Source organism: Mauremys reevesii, linkage group 20 (assembly GCF_016161935.1).
Source record: "Mauremys reevesii isolate NIE-2019 linkage group 20, ASM1616193v1, whole genome shotgun sequence".
NCBI lineage: Eukaryota > Metazoa > Chordata > Testudines > Geoemydidae > Mauremys > Mauremys reevesii.
The window spans coordinates 956,884-969,993 of record NC_052642.1 but is presented as its reverse complement, the minus strand read 5'-3'; the positions used below and the strand labels follow the sequence as shown (position 1 = coordinate 969,993).

Genomic DNA, 13,110 nt, shown 5'->3' with positions numbered 1-13,110 from the left:
TTTGGGCTGCCATGCTAGGTGGGGTGGGTGTGCCTATGCAAACAAGATCAGCCCCTGAAATTCTTTTCCACACTCGCCATAATTCACCACCAGATGTCAGGGTAGAGCTCATCCTGACTCTGCTTACACAAGACTGCCCTGCCAAGTGTGTAACTGTCACGCAAGGTGTGTGACAGCTGGCAGCCCTCCCCACGGAGCCCAGGCATGTGGGGGGCAGCACCTCCTCCACATGGGTGAGGGGGAAGCCTGGCTCTTGCCCCGGCTCCCCAGCTGGTTAAATCTGGTGCTGTCTCTGTGAACAGCTGCTTCTCCTCAACAGGCGGAAAGGGAAGTAGGAGGGAAGGCACAGTTGCAGCGGCACACCACAGCTCTCCTGAGCCTGGCACTGGTTCTTGCTTCAGCTCTACCCATCCACGGGAAGGGACAGCCTCCTTGTGGTCTCCTCCAGAGCTCAGGACTGTCAGGATTGCACTCCAGGCACTCTGTAAACCCTGGGACAGGGGAATGTGAGTGCAAATGAAGGAGAAGGTGTCACAGTTAGAACAGGGTACAGAAAAGAAGAGACAGGATGGGTTTCCCAAGGGTTTCTTGCTAGTTTCTTCTACTGTGTCTGAAATGAATATGTGTGATTCTTCACGTGTCCTGAAGCTGTGAGCATGGTGGGTGTAGTCTGTGCCCCATGTAGCCGGATAAAGGACAGATGAAGACATCCCAGTTCATGGATCTGCCTTTGGACAGCTGGGAAAACTCCTCATAGTATTTAGCACCTGTCTCTGTGAGGGCAGAGTCAGCTGGGGTGGCATGAGGCCAAGGGAGCGAGGGAAAAGGGTGGAAAATGGGCTGGGAGGTGGCATGAACACCATCTTCAATGACATTATTGGCCCACTGGGAGGATTTGAGGACTGGCACTGGCCCTAAGGTTAATTGAGTTTGAGACCTCTGTATTAGATGTTCGGGTCATAAGGTGTATCCTTCAGCTTCTTTTCTGGTTAGAATTGCGAGCCGCATGGTGACCAAATATAGTTACAGTCAGTGGGACACAGCAGCAGTTGGATGAGTTGAATTAAATTTGCTCAGGTCAGCTCACTGCCAGAACCTCTCTTCAAGCAGCTGTAGTCCGTGTCCACACTACACAGTTTTGTTGACATAAAGCAGCTTGTACACACTGCAGTGCTCCTCCTGCTACGCTGACATTGTAAAACCACCTCGACGAGCGGCAGAGAGCCTAGGGTGACGTAGTTAGAGCGACACAGTGTCAGCATAGACCCTGCTTTATTTATGTCGATGTAAATGGCCTTCAGGAGGTATCCCACAATGCACTCCATGACTGCTCTGGTCACCAGTTCAAGCTCCGCTGCCCAGAAGCCAGGTACACAGATGAATGCCCCTTCCCTGTTAAGCCCCAGGAAGTTTAGAACTTGCTCTTCCTGTTTGCTTGGTGTAGAGAGCTCACATAGCAACTGCCCAGCTGAGCCTGGGCTCCGTGCAGCAAACGTGCTCCTGCCTGGAGTACACGGGAGGTGGTGGTGAATCTTCTGGGTCTGTGGGGAGAGGAAGCTTTGCAGGCACAGCTCCACTCCAGCCGCAGGGACTTGCTTAGGGCATGGAGGGGAAGGGCTATGATAGGGACACGCAGCAGTGCTGTGTAAAACTCAGAGAGCTGCGGCAAGCATAGCAGGAGGCAAGGGAGGCAAATAGTCACTCTGGGGCGGAGCCGCAGACGTGCTGCTTCTATGAGGAGCGGGCTGGGGTCAGGATGGCGGTGAATGTGCCCCCATGGAGCTCCTCCTATCGCCTTGTGTTCATAACACACAGCACATGACTGAAGAGCAGTGCAGGATCCATGCTTTCTGAGACTGATGGCTGGCTCACAGGTTAACAGAGCAGTTGAAAAGCAGCTGGAAACCTAGTAGGAAACCCATGGAACAATGGGATTGAGAAACCTGCATCATGTGACGCTACCCCCATGAGGCATTGCAAAGCCTTCCCAAAAACATCCTGCAGCCAGTTCCATGGTGGGATAGCTACCCATAGTGTTCTGCTCTCTGTGTCCATGCAAGAGCTGCTACTGTGGAAGTGCTCAGTCAACACAAGGAGCTAGTGTGGACATGCAACAGCAGCTTAATTACAGAGGTGGCTGTATGCCAAAACTATAACAGGGTTCAAAAAAGAACTAGGTAAGTTCACGGAGGTTAGGTCCATCAATGACTATTAGACAGGATGGGCAGGGATGGTGTCCCTACCTCTGTTTGCCAGAAGCAGGTAATGGGCGACAGGGGATGGATCACTTGATGATTCCCTGTTCTGTTCATTCTCTCTGGGGCACCTTTGTCCTTCCAACTTTAAAATAAACAGTATAAACCTCAGTATACTGCTTGACAGCAATCTCATTCGTCTTCCTCCTGGTATCATCAAAACAACCAGTTCGGCTCAGGAAGTGACAGAGGTTCTTAATGTGGAAACCAAGGTCTCCATTCACTTCTCAAGCATCCCAATAGCAGAAACAACAAATTTGAGGCTTCAGTTGAGGATCCCAAGCCAGCCTATGTGGATCTGCACCTTTCTCCCCCATCCCACCCCACCCCCGTTTGGTTCCCCCTTCTCTTCAGGGAGGCCTGAACTGCAAGAACCTCAGATCCTTGGGACTTGCAGGTCATTCAATAGAGGTGTGCCCGACAATGTCATGTCATTCTCTCTCCCTCCCATCAACCTAAAGAAATCACATTTGAGCCCATCCTAATCCACAGAGTTTATAGGCGCTCCTGGATTCCAGGCTGGCAAGGGTTCATCTCTCACCTCTCACACCCACAAACACTGCTAAGAACTGGTTTGAGGTTACTAGCTTGCATGGCCTCTTCCACTCAGGTGACCCTTTTTGCCAGATTGGGACAGATCTATTCAGTTCTGGATAACATCTGAGCCTTAACCAATGTATCGGGATTCCCCAGTTGATTCTTTTGTCCCTTTGTTGGTGGTTAGATTAGGGCTACATTTGTCAAGGAATAGCTGTCTGATCTCTCCCACCCAGACACTAGTCACCAATGCATCCACAAGCAGCTTGGGTGCATATCTGGCTCAATTCCACAGTCACAGCCTGTGGACCTCTGAAGATCCATCAGCTCGCAGTATTGGAGCTGAGGGTGATTTGTTACGCCTGCAAATCATTCCTACCACTGTTGAGAAACCAAGCAGTGACGATATTAAACAGACAATGCCTCAGCAATATATTGTATAAAGAGACAGGGAGGAGCCAGATCAGACCCCCTCTGTCAAGAAGCCATTCTACTCTGGGAATGGCGCGTCAGTCACCACATATATCCCATAGTGAGCCATCTCCCAAGGACTCGAAGGTTCTGGCAGATAAACCAGTTGGACCCTGAATGGCTGGTGCAGTTTTCGGACTCCCACTCTCAGTTTGTGGGTACCCCAACTTCCTCACTCACAGTCTGTGGTTCCAAGAGTCCAGCAAAATCAAGGGCCCGGTTTGGTAGACAGCTGGGGCTCTACCTCCTGCCCTGCTATAATGATGTCAGCAGCTAGGACAGGGAGGCCTCACCAGAGTCACTAGGCTGATGTAGACAGTTGCTATGGAGTCCTCTGCTCCCATTGGAGTGCACCCAACTGCTCTCACTCTGATGTGCCGTCTGCTGGAGGCTGTGGCCTGTGGCTGAATCCAACTGCACTTTGTGCTGCCTTCTGGGGGCTGTGGTTGGGCCCAAGGGCTGCCTGGCTCTGCCTGCTGCTCAGGTGAACAGAACTGCTGCTGGGGTCTGGCCTCTACCCCGCTGGCTAGACAACTGGCCCCTCTGGTGAGCTCTGCCTGCATACAGCACAGACAGCTCATGGCTCAGCTTTTTCAGATAACGGGGGATCAGTGGCCTTGGGTACCTATCAGAGTCCCTGTAACCCCCTGGAGAGGTGTTCCCAGCAACCACCCAAGAATGACGCAAATTCCTGCTCTTTGCCCTCTAGTTTTGTCCAGGACCTCTTACCACCCACCCCCTCGGCAAACATCAGCGATTGTTAGGGTGACGTCACACCCAATCATTGGCCAGGCTTTGCCCAGGTGGGTTCCCAACAGGATCATCTCGAAAATATGGGCCCCAAACACAAAACTTGGTGCAATTATACCCAATGTCCCCAAACTACCCGCAGTTACAGTAATAGGCAAATAAGATACTGCCTCTCTCAGTCCACTCCCCGTGCTCTCCAATAGATGGCACTAGAGAACACAGCTGATATTTAAATGAGATGCTGCCTCACTCATTTAATTCCCCTTGCTCTCCCATGGGTGCCTTCAGAGAGCTCACCTCCCTCCTCTGGTAGGTTCAGGCCTCAGGGCTGACATTTCACCCATGTCTCCAGTTCCCAGGATGCTACAGACAAAGAGGTCAGAGAGGGCTCAGCTGATCCTGGTGGCCCCAGCGTGGCCTTATCACTTCTGCTCTCCAGACCTACTGCGTCTCTCCAATCATCAATTTGTAACTCTTCCACCTCTGCCAGACTTAACCGTGCAGGGTGCAACCCTGTTCACCGCTGGGCCTGGGAACCCTCTGATTATTATCACTGGGTAAAGGCTGTTCTTATGACATACAGAGCATTATCATGGAAAGTAGAAAACCTTTGACTATGGAGCAGATTTGGCTAAACTGAAGAGTTTTTCCCTATGGATGCATTCTGCTCCTCTTCAATCATCTATTCCACCAATCCTGGACCAGCTTCTGTTACTAAACCAGTCAGGACTTTTACTTAATTTGATGAGTGCACCTACCTGAGATTTTGGTCTTTTATCCTCCTAGTCAAGGTTCCTTGGATTTTTCTCAGGCACCAGTCATAGGATTCCTTATGGACTTATTGCTCATGTATCTGCTAATAATAGAAATGCCACCTTCTTGGGACTTAAACTTAGTTCTCCCTTCACTTGTGGAGCTCCCTTTGGAAGCTCTGGACCACCGTTCTTATTGTCATTTATCAATTAAAGTGGCATTTGTCATGGCAATTGTTTTGGCATGTACAGTGAGATCCAGGCATTTATGCCTGCTCCTCCATATGCAGTATTCCTTGCAGAGTAACTATGTAACCTCACCCTTGGTTTATCCCTAAGATTGTCTCAAACTTTCATATTAATCAATACATACACTTACTGGTATTTTGTCCAAGGCCTCACCTGTCCCTGGATGAGACAAGGTTATTCACTCTAGAATAAGAGCAGTTAGAAAATCTCCTAGACTCTTTGCAGCGTATGTCAGTGCATTAAAAGGTAAACCAACCTGCTCTCAAAATTTATCTACATGGTTTGTGGATTGCATCAAGATTTCTAACATCATTAATAAATTACAACTCATAGATTTTAAGACTTTAAGGCCAGAAGGGATCATTGTGAACATTGCAGGCCATAGAACCTCACTCACCCCTCCTGTGATAGACCCCCTAACCTCTGGGCGAGTTACTGAAGTCCTCAATTTATGATTTAAAGACTTTAAGTTACGGAGAATCCACCAGTTACACTAATTTAAACCTGCAAGTGACCCATGCCCCAGGCTGCAAAGGAAGGCAAAAAACCACCAAGGTCTCTGTCAATTTGACCTGGGGGAAAATTCCTTCCTGAACACCAAATATGGTGATCAGTAGGACCTTGAGCATGTGGGCAAGATCCACTAGCCAGAAACCTGGGAAAGTAATAACTCGGAGCCCTCCCCATCCAGTGTCCCATCACCATCACAAGCCACTGGAGATATTTGCTGCTAGCAGTCGCAGATGGGCCACATGTCATTGTAGGCAGTCTCATCTTACGAGCCCTGCCATAAAATTATCAAACTCAGACTTGAAGCCAGTTAGGTTTTTTACCCCCACTACCCGCTTGGAAGGCTGTTCCAGAACTTCACTCCTCCGCTGGTTAGAAATATTTGCCTAATTTCAAGCCTAAATTTGTTGATGGCCAGTTTATAACCATTTTTTTTGTGTCCACATTGGCACTTAACTCTTCTCCATCCATGACATTAATACTTGAATGTATTTATAGAGAGCAATCATATCTCCCCTTAGCCTTAGTTTGGTTAGGCTAAACCAGTCAGGCTCGTTGAATGTCTTCCCATAAGGTAGGTTTTCCATTCCTCAGATCATCCTATGAGCCTTTCTCTGCACCTGTCCCAGTTTGAATTCATCTTTCTTGGGAGAACAAAATTGCACACAGTATTCCAGATGAGATCTCACCAGTGTCTTGTATAATGGTACTAATACTTCCCTGTCTCTACTGGAATTACCTCGCCTGATGCATCCTTGGACTGCATTAGCCTTTTTCATGGCCGCATCACATTGGCAGCTCATAGTCATCCTGTGCGTGACCAATACACGCAGGTCTTTCTCCTCCACTGTCACTTTCAACTGATATGTCCCCAGTTTGCAGCAAAAAATTATTGTTGTTAGTCCCTATGTATGATCTTGCACTTTGCACTATTAAATTTCATCCCATTTCTATTATTCCAGTTTTCAAGGTCATCCAGATCTTCTTGTACGATATTCCGGTTCCCCTCCGTATTGGCAATACTGTCCAACTTTGTGTCATTCCCAAATTTTATTAGTGCAATCCCACTTTCTATGCCAAGGTCATGAATGAAAATGTTAAATAAGATTGGTCCCAAGCTGTATCCCTGAGGAACTCCCCTAGTAACCTCCCTCCAGCCTGACAGTTCACCTTTCAGTATGACCTGTTGTAGTCTTCCTTTAACCAGTCCCTTATCCTCCTTTCAGTTCTCATGTTAATCCCCATCTTCTCCAATGTAACTAATAATTTTCCATGCGGAACTGGGTCAAACTGCGCCTTATTGGAATTGAGGTAGATTAGATCTACTGCATTTCCTTTGTCAAAAAAAATTGGTTATCTTCTCAAAGAAGGAGATCAGGTTGGTCTGGCATGATCTACCTTTTGTAAAACCCTGTTGTATTTTACCGTTTACCCAATTACCATTTACGTCTATGTCCTTAACCACTTTCTCTTTCAACATTTGTTCCAGCTACCAGATCAAGCAATTGCTCATTCTACCAGGCCCAAGTTACCTCAGCAGCAGGCTTCAGTAGACTTCCAATCATCTAAATCTGTAGAGCAGCAACATGGTCCTCAGTAAATACCACACAACCTTACTCTTCAGTATCATCATTTAGAGTGGATACTCAGCTTCTGCAATCCATGTGCAGATGGGCTCACAGCTCCCACCACTGGTAAATCTCCATAAATGGGTGACACGTAGACATGGGTGGCAGGTGGAGCCCCCCCCCCTTCAGGGAGGCTAGCCCCTGGCTCCACCCCTTTCACCCACGGCCGGAGTACCAAGACCCCCCCACACCCTGCTGGCTGAAGCCCCAAGACCCCGCCCTCCCCACCTGCCTGAAGGAACCCCAAGCCAACCACAGCTGTGCCACGCCTCCCCTTCCCAGACCCCAACCTGTCCTGGGGAAAAGCGTCTCACTCTCACACAGATGCTTTTGCTATGTCCCATGCAGGTTCCAGGGCGGCTGAGGAGGCGGTATTTGCTACTCAGCTTCCTGGGTTCCTCAGTAATCTCTCTGGAGTCCGGGGAAGTTACTGATGAACCCAGGAAGCTGAATAGCACATACTGCCTCCCCAGCCACCCCAGAACCTGCATGGGGAATAATAAAACAAAAAATTCCCTTCCCCCAAAACCCTGCAACTGGGGGGTCTGGCCACCGCAGCAGCACTGGGCAGGCAGAGCCTCCCCTGGCCTGTTATACCCACCACCCATGCACACGGGCAGGAACTGGAAGAGAAAGAAACAATGACTTACCTTATACAATATAAACTGTTGCTCTTTGAGATGTTCTGTGTTCATGGATCCCACAACCCATCTTCCATCCTTGCAGCTCAGAGATTCCTCTGGAAACTGTGGACAGCAAAGGAACTGAGGGTGAAGGGTCACGCTGCCCCCTTATGCCTGTGAGGTGGGATGCAAGGATATGAACTGCTGTTTGAACTCCCAAACTCCTGGGAAAGGGACACTACTACTCCCTAGGTGGGAGCCACATGAACAAAACATCTCCAAGAACAACAGTTACTATTGGGTAAGTAACTGTTTTTCCTAGTGGGGTATTGCACTTATAAGTAGTCTTCTACTGCCGCAGCTCCCAGACTATGGTCCATGGAGCCTTTCCTGATTCTTTGCAGATTGAAACACTTTGAAAACCATGCAGTGCGGGTTGGAAGGTAGCTGCTCGCATGGGGGGAGGGTTGGGAGGGAGCTGCTCGCTGTAAGTGCCCTAGGAGGAAAGAACTAGACAAGCCCAGTTCTAGAAGAGTCCTATTGTATTGATTGCAGGAAGGACTGTCTCAAAGTTGGTATGTGTGACACTGACAGACTAGTCAACTGGATATGACCAATAACAACTGTAAGCAGAGTCAGGATGAGCCCCACCCTGACATCTGGTGGTAAATTATGGGGAGTGTGGAAAGTGTTGCATTGGTATTTCGGTTATTTGCATGGGCACTCCCACCCCACTTAGCATACCGCAAAGCAGCATGGGATGGTTATTTTCACAGCTGTGGGAGCCCCAATCTCGTTGTTATTGGGGCAGGAGGAATGAAATGTTGTCACCCTGATTGGATAAATGGGGAACTACAAAATTGTCTTGTGATGGGGGGTTTCATTGTCAGCTGGATAGCGCTTGCTAGATGGGGCACATGGGTTCCAAAACCCATTGAAAGGAGAGAGGCTGGGGGCCAGTATCTGTACTTGGTGGTGCAGGCTCCTTGTGTGAGCCAGAAGCACCAGTTCTACCTGTGCCTCTCTCCACTGTGGAATGTCAGAGTTAACTTTTGATTCCCTTAAGAATCTAAATGCAGGTTACTGAGCTGAATTCACTGGTACTGGGGCTCCCCTACTATGAGCTGAAATCACTGAAGAGCTAGACTTGCTGAGCTGAGAGCACTGTGCTAATGAGTGGAGCTGAAATCATTGAAGAGCTGGACTTGCTGAGCTGAGAGCACTGTGCTAATGAGTGGGGGAGCCTGAAGCAATACTGGCAGAGCAGAGTGGAGCAGTTTGTGCAGCCACTGGGTGAGTGGAGCTGAGCAGCTCGTGAGGACGGCTGGTGGACCAGAGCAGCTGGCAGAGTGGAGCAGCCCACAGAGTAAGCGGAGCTGAGCTGTTTGCGGGGACGACTAGTGGAAGCAGAACCCCACGAAGAGGCAGGGCAGCTGGCCCCGAACCACGTAAGGTGCCCCTTTCTACCTAGGCTGGGGAGGGGGACCTCTGCAAAGAGACTCTTGAACTCTGGGCCGCCTGACCTGGGACAGAGACTTTTGAATTGTGGGACTTTTGGGACTGTGGGTGATTTAGGGGGGTTGCTGGACTCAAGGGCCCAGAGAGAAGGACACGGCCCAAGTTGCTGGGGTGGGTCTTTGCTCACGGTTTGACCTATGAACTCCAGTTGAGGTATTTTCCAAATTTCATGCTTGTTGTTGTTTATCTTATGTAATTAAACCTTTTCTGCTACACCAAGAGTCTGTGCTTGCGAGAGGGGAAGTATTGCCTCCTTGAGGCGCCCAGGGGTGTGTGTAAGATTTTCCCAGGTCACTGGGTGGGGGCTCGAGCTGGTCTGCATTACGTTGTGGGGAAGGGACCCCTAGGTATTGAACCTGGCCCTTGCTGCTATCGTTTCAGCCTGGCAGAGGGGTTACACAACTGTGGCAAAGTTCCTCCTCTCCTCTAGTAGGTCCTGCGCTTATTGGCGGATTTCCTCCCCTCAGTGGTCTTCCCCTTGGATGAAATCCACAGTCTGGATCACCTCCTCCTATGTCTGATTAGGAGTAGCGAGGCTTGGGGGGAACCCGGGCCCGCCCTCTACTCCGGGTTCCAGCCCAGGGCCCTGTGAATGGCAGCAGTCTCTATAGTGCTACTTGTAACCGCTGCTTGACCGCTACAGCTCCCTGGGCTACTTCCCCATAGCCTCCTTCAAACACCTTTCTTATCCTCACCATAGGATCCTCCTTGTGTCTGATATTGCTTGATTGTATGGTATTTCCTCAATCCTCCAGTAGTACACCCTCTCAGTTCTTAGTTCCTTGTGTCTCTGGCTCCCAGCTCCTCATACGCCATTCCTTCCTCTGGCTCCTCCTCCTTGACTGGAGTAAGCTCTCCTTTTTATACCAGGTGCCCTGATTAGCCTGCCCTGATTGGCTGCAGGTGCTCCAATCAATGTAGCTCTCTCCGGTGCCTTCTAGAAAGTTCTTAATTGGCCCCAGGTGCCCTGATTAGCCTGCCCTGATTGGCTGCAGGTGCTCCAATCAATGTAGCTCTCTCCGGTGTCTTCTAGAAAGTTCTTAATTGGCCCCAGGTGCCTTAATTATCCTGGAGCAACTGCCATTTTGGTTCCCATGGTCCTAGGGATTTGCTTAGCCTGGGGCTAACATACCTGTTCCTGAGTACTTTCCTGTAGCCATCCGGCCTTGCTCCATCACACAACTTAACAGGCATTGAAATGTAATCAAGACAATCTACTTGTATGTGAATTTCAAAGAGGTGTACTAAATCAGAAATCATTAACCCCATTTATTTGTAGTGGTAGAAATCCAGGGTAGATACTAAGTGTATTTCTCTGTGTTTACCTGTATCTTCTTGGAAGTTTAACAAGGTAACCAGATTAGCTTGTAGATGCTAATTCCCTTTAATGTCTTAATAGCATTATATTATGCATGCGGATGGTTCAGTTAACCTTAAGATCAAAGATGTAAGAATCTTTGTCTTCATCTTAATTATCTAGGCTATAATCAACTGTCTTGATAGTTTGAATGGCTAATTGCCTTATGTAAATGAATGCCACTAGTTTACCTGTATATGCATAGGAAATAAAAGTTTAGCTTCTAAGCAGCAATATGTGCTGCCTATTCTTCATCCAGGAAAATCCTGCTGTGACAATTGCTGTCAAGAGGCTTATCAGCTTGCTAGAACACTACACAGAAAAAGCCCCGGATCTGATCCTTTTTATCTCAGGTCTGCTTAAACTTTGACAGGGATGGTCTAAGCCACAAGACTGAGGTCTCCAGGTTTACTCTGGATTTACCCTGGGGTTCTCATGAAAAAATTTGAACAAACTCTACACTTGGACTGCCCATTGGAGTATAATCTTTTAAATTGAGTCCAGAGAGATTTTATAAATCAGTAGCCTTGCCATCTCCACTGTGAAACTGACCTAAGGGCTTTTCCCATACCTGTATGTAAATTGATCTATTGACCACTGCAACTCTCTTCTTTTTGTTTCTTTCTATTATTAAAATGTTTAGTTTTAGTTACTAAAGGGTTGACACGTTTGATTATTGGGTAAGATCTGAGACTCATACTGAGCTGGGGATCAGCATCTGGTTCTTTAGGACTAGTGGATCGAACATCTGGGGAATCCGATTTTCAGTAACCACTCACTATATTAGACTTGGCTGTCTAGATGGGGATCAAGAGCTGGAATGCTTAAAGGGACTGTATTTTACTTCTTGTTAACCAGTCTGGTATTTCAGAAGCTGTTTTGTTACTGGCTTGGTGAATCTAATTAATTTTTTTTAAGAATAAACTACCAATTAGGGAGATTGTCTGCCCTATTCCTTGCAGTCTGCCCTGAGTGTGGTATTCTCCATGTAGCCCCTCCAGACACTCAGTCACAGTACATCTCTTCCATTTCCTTTTTCCTCTGGTAAGTGGCTAATCCCCAGTCTACAAGGGCACCAGGGCCGGTGCAACCATTTAGGCAACCTAGGCGGCTGCCTAGGGCGCTGGCATTTGGGGGGCGCCATTTTCTTCGGCAGCGACTGCGGCGGCCAGATCTTCGGCTGCCCCGGTCGCCGCCGGCATTTAGGCAGAGGGAGCTGGGGCAGGGGAGCACGGGGAGGGTCGCCTGCAGCAAGTAAGGGTGGGGCGGCACGCAGGGGAACTCCCCGCCCCAGCTCACCCCTGCTCCGCCTCCTCCCCGAGCACGCCATGGCCGCTTCACTTCTCCCGCCTCCCAGGCTTGCGGTGCCAATCAGCTTAGGCGCCGCAAGCTTGGGAGGCGGGAGAAGTGAAGCAGCCACGGCGTGCTCGGGGTGCTTGTGCTCGTGCGTGGAGCAGGGGTGAGCTGGGGTGCCTCAGGGCGGAGGGTGGGGGGTGGGGTGCTGCCGCAAGGGGGGCGCCTCAGGGCGGAGGGTGGGGGATGGGGAGCTGTCGCAAGGGGGGCGCTTCAGGGCAGAGGGGGGGAGCTGCCGTGGGCGGGGGGTGCCTCAGGGTGGAGGAGGGGAGCTGCCGCGGGAGGGTGGTGCCTCAGGGTAGGGGCGTGGGGGGCGCAAGGTGGGAATTTCGCCTAGGGCGCGAAACATCCTTGCACTGACCCTGAAGGGCACCAAGCCTGCTCACCATGGCTTTAAAATGTCTCCAGATGGGATTTTTTTTTAAAAAATTCCCTTTAACTTCTCAGCGGCTAGTGTTATAATGAATCCGCGGGGTACAGTGGTGAGGTCCAGGCTTGTTTTTCTCTGAATTGTGAGCAAATGAAGAGTGGGTTGGAGAATAAAAAAATGATTCCTGAATGATGCTTGTGCCAATCTACAGAAAAGTCAGTCAAGTAAACTCTATGTACATGTTATTCACCCAGCTCTCAACAATGATCTCCATAGTGAATGTCATGGAGACTACTCACTGGAGCAGGGATTACTCATCTGAGTGCAGATTTGCAGGGTTGATCTCTCAGTGATAGTTGAGGCCACTCAACACCTCACAGGATCTGGCCCTCTGTTTGGAAATCAGGCCCTATGAGACTGATCCCAGCTTTATGCCACTGTTCGCCCTGATTATAATCAGGGGGCTATGCCAAGAGTAGCTGAGCTGGACACTTCCATATGCCTGTGCTGGGGCTGATCCATGTTGCTCTTGTATATTTATTATTAAGAAATTGGGGGGGAAATGATTAAAATAAGAATCTCTGACCAATTCACCCCCCTGCTGATCTAGTGCCAGTGTAGAGGCAAAACTGGGTGACTGGCCAACAAAATGGCAGATGAAATTCAATGTTGATAAATGCAAAGTAATGCACACTGGAAAACATAATCCCAACTATACATATAAAATGATGAGGTCT

At 49.2% G+C, this 13,110-nt stretch overlaps 1 long non-coding RNA gene across 1 annotated transcript; it reads right to left on the bottom strand.

Annotated features, from left to right (window-relative positions):
• Positions 1–562: 562 nt before the first annotated feature.
• Positions 563–10,140, bottom strand: LOC120387451. The gene is made up of 3 exons (XR_005590167.1): positions 9,989–10,140; positions 7,803–7,949; positions 563–1,906 (listed from the first exon to the last, which is right to left on the bottom strand). It is a non-coding gene; the product is annotated as an uncharacterized LOC120387451 (long non-coding RNA).
• Positions 10,141–13,110: the final 2,970 nt, after the last annotated feature.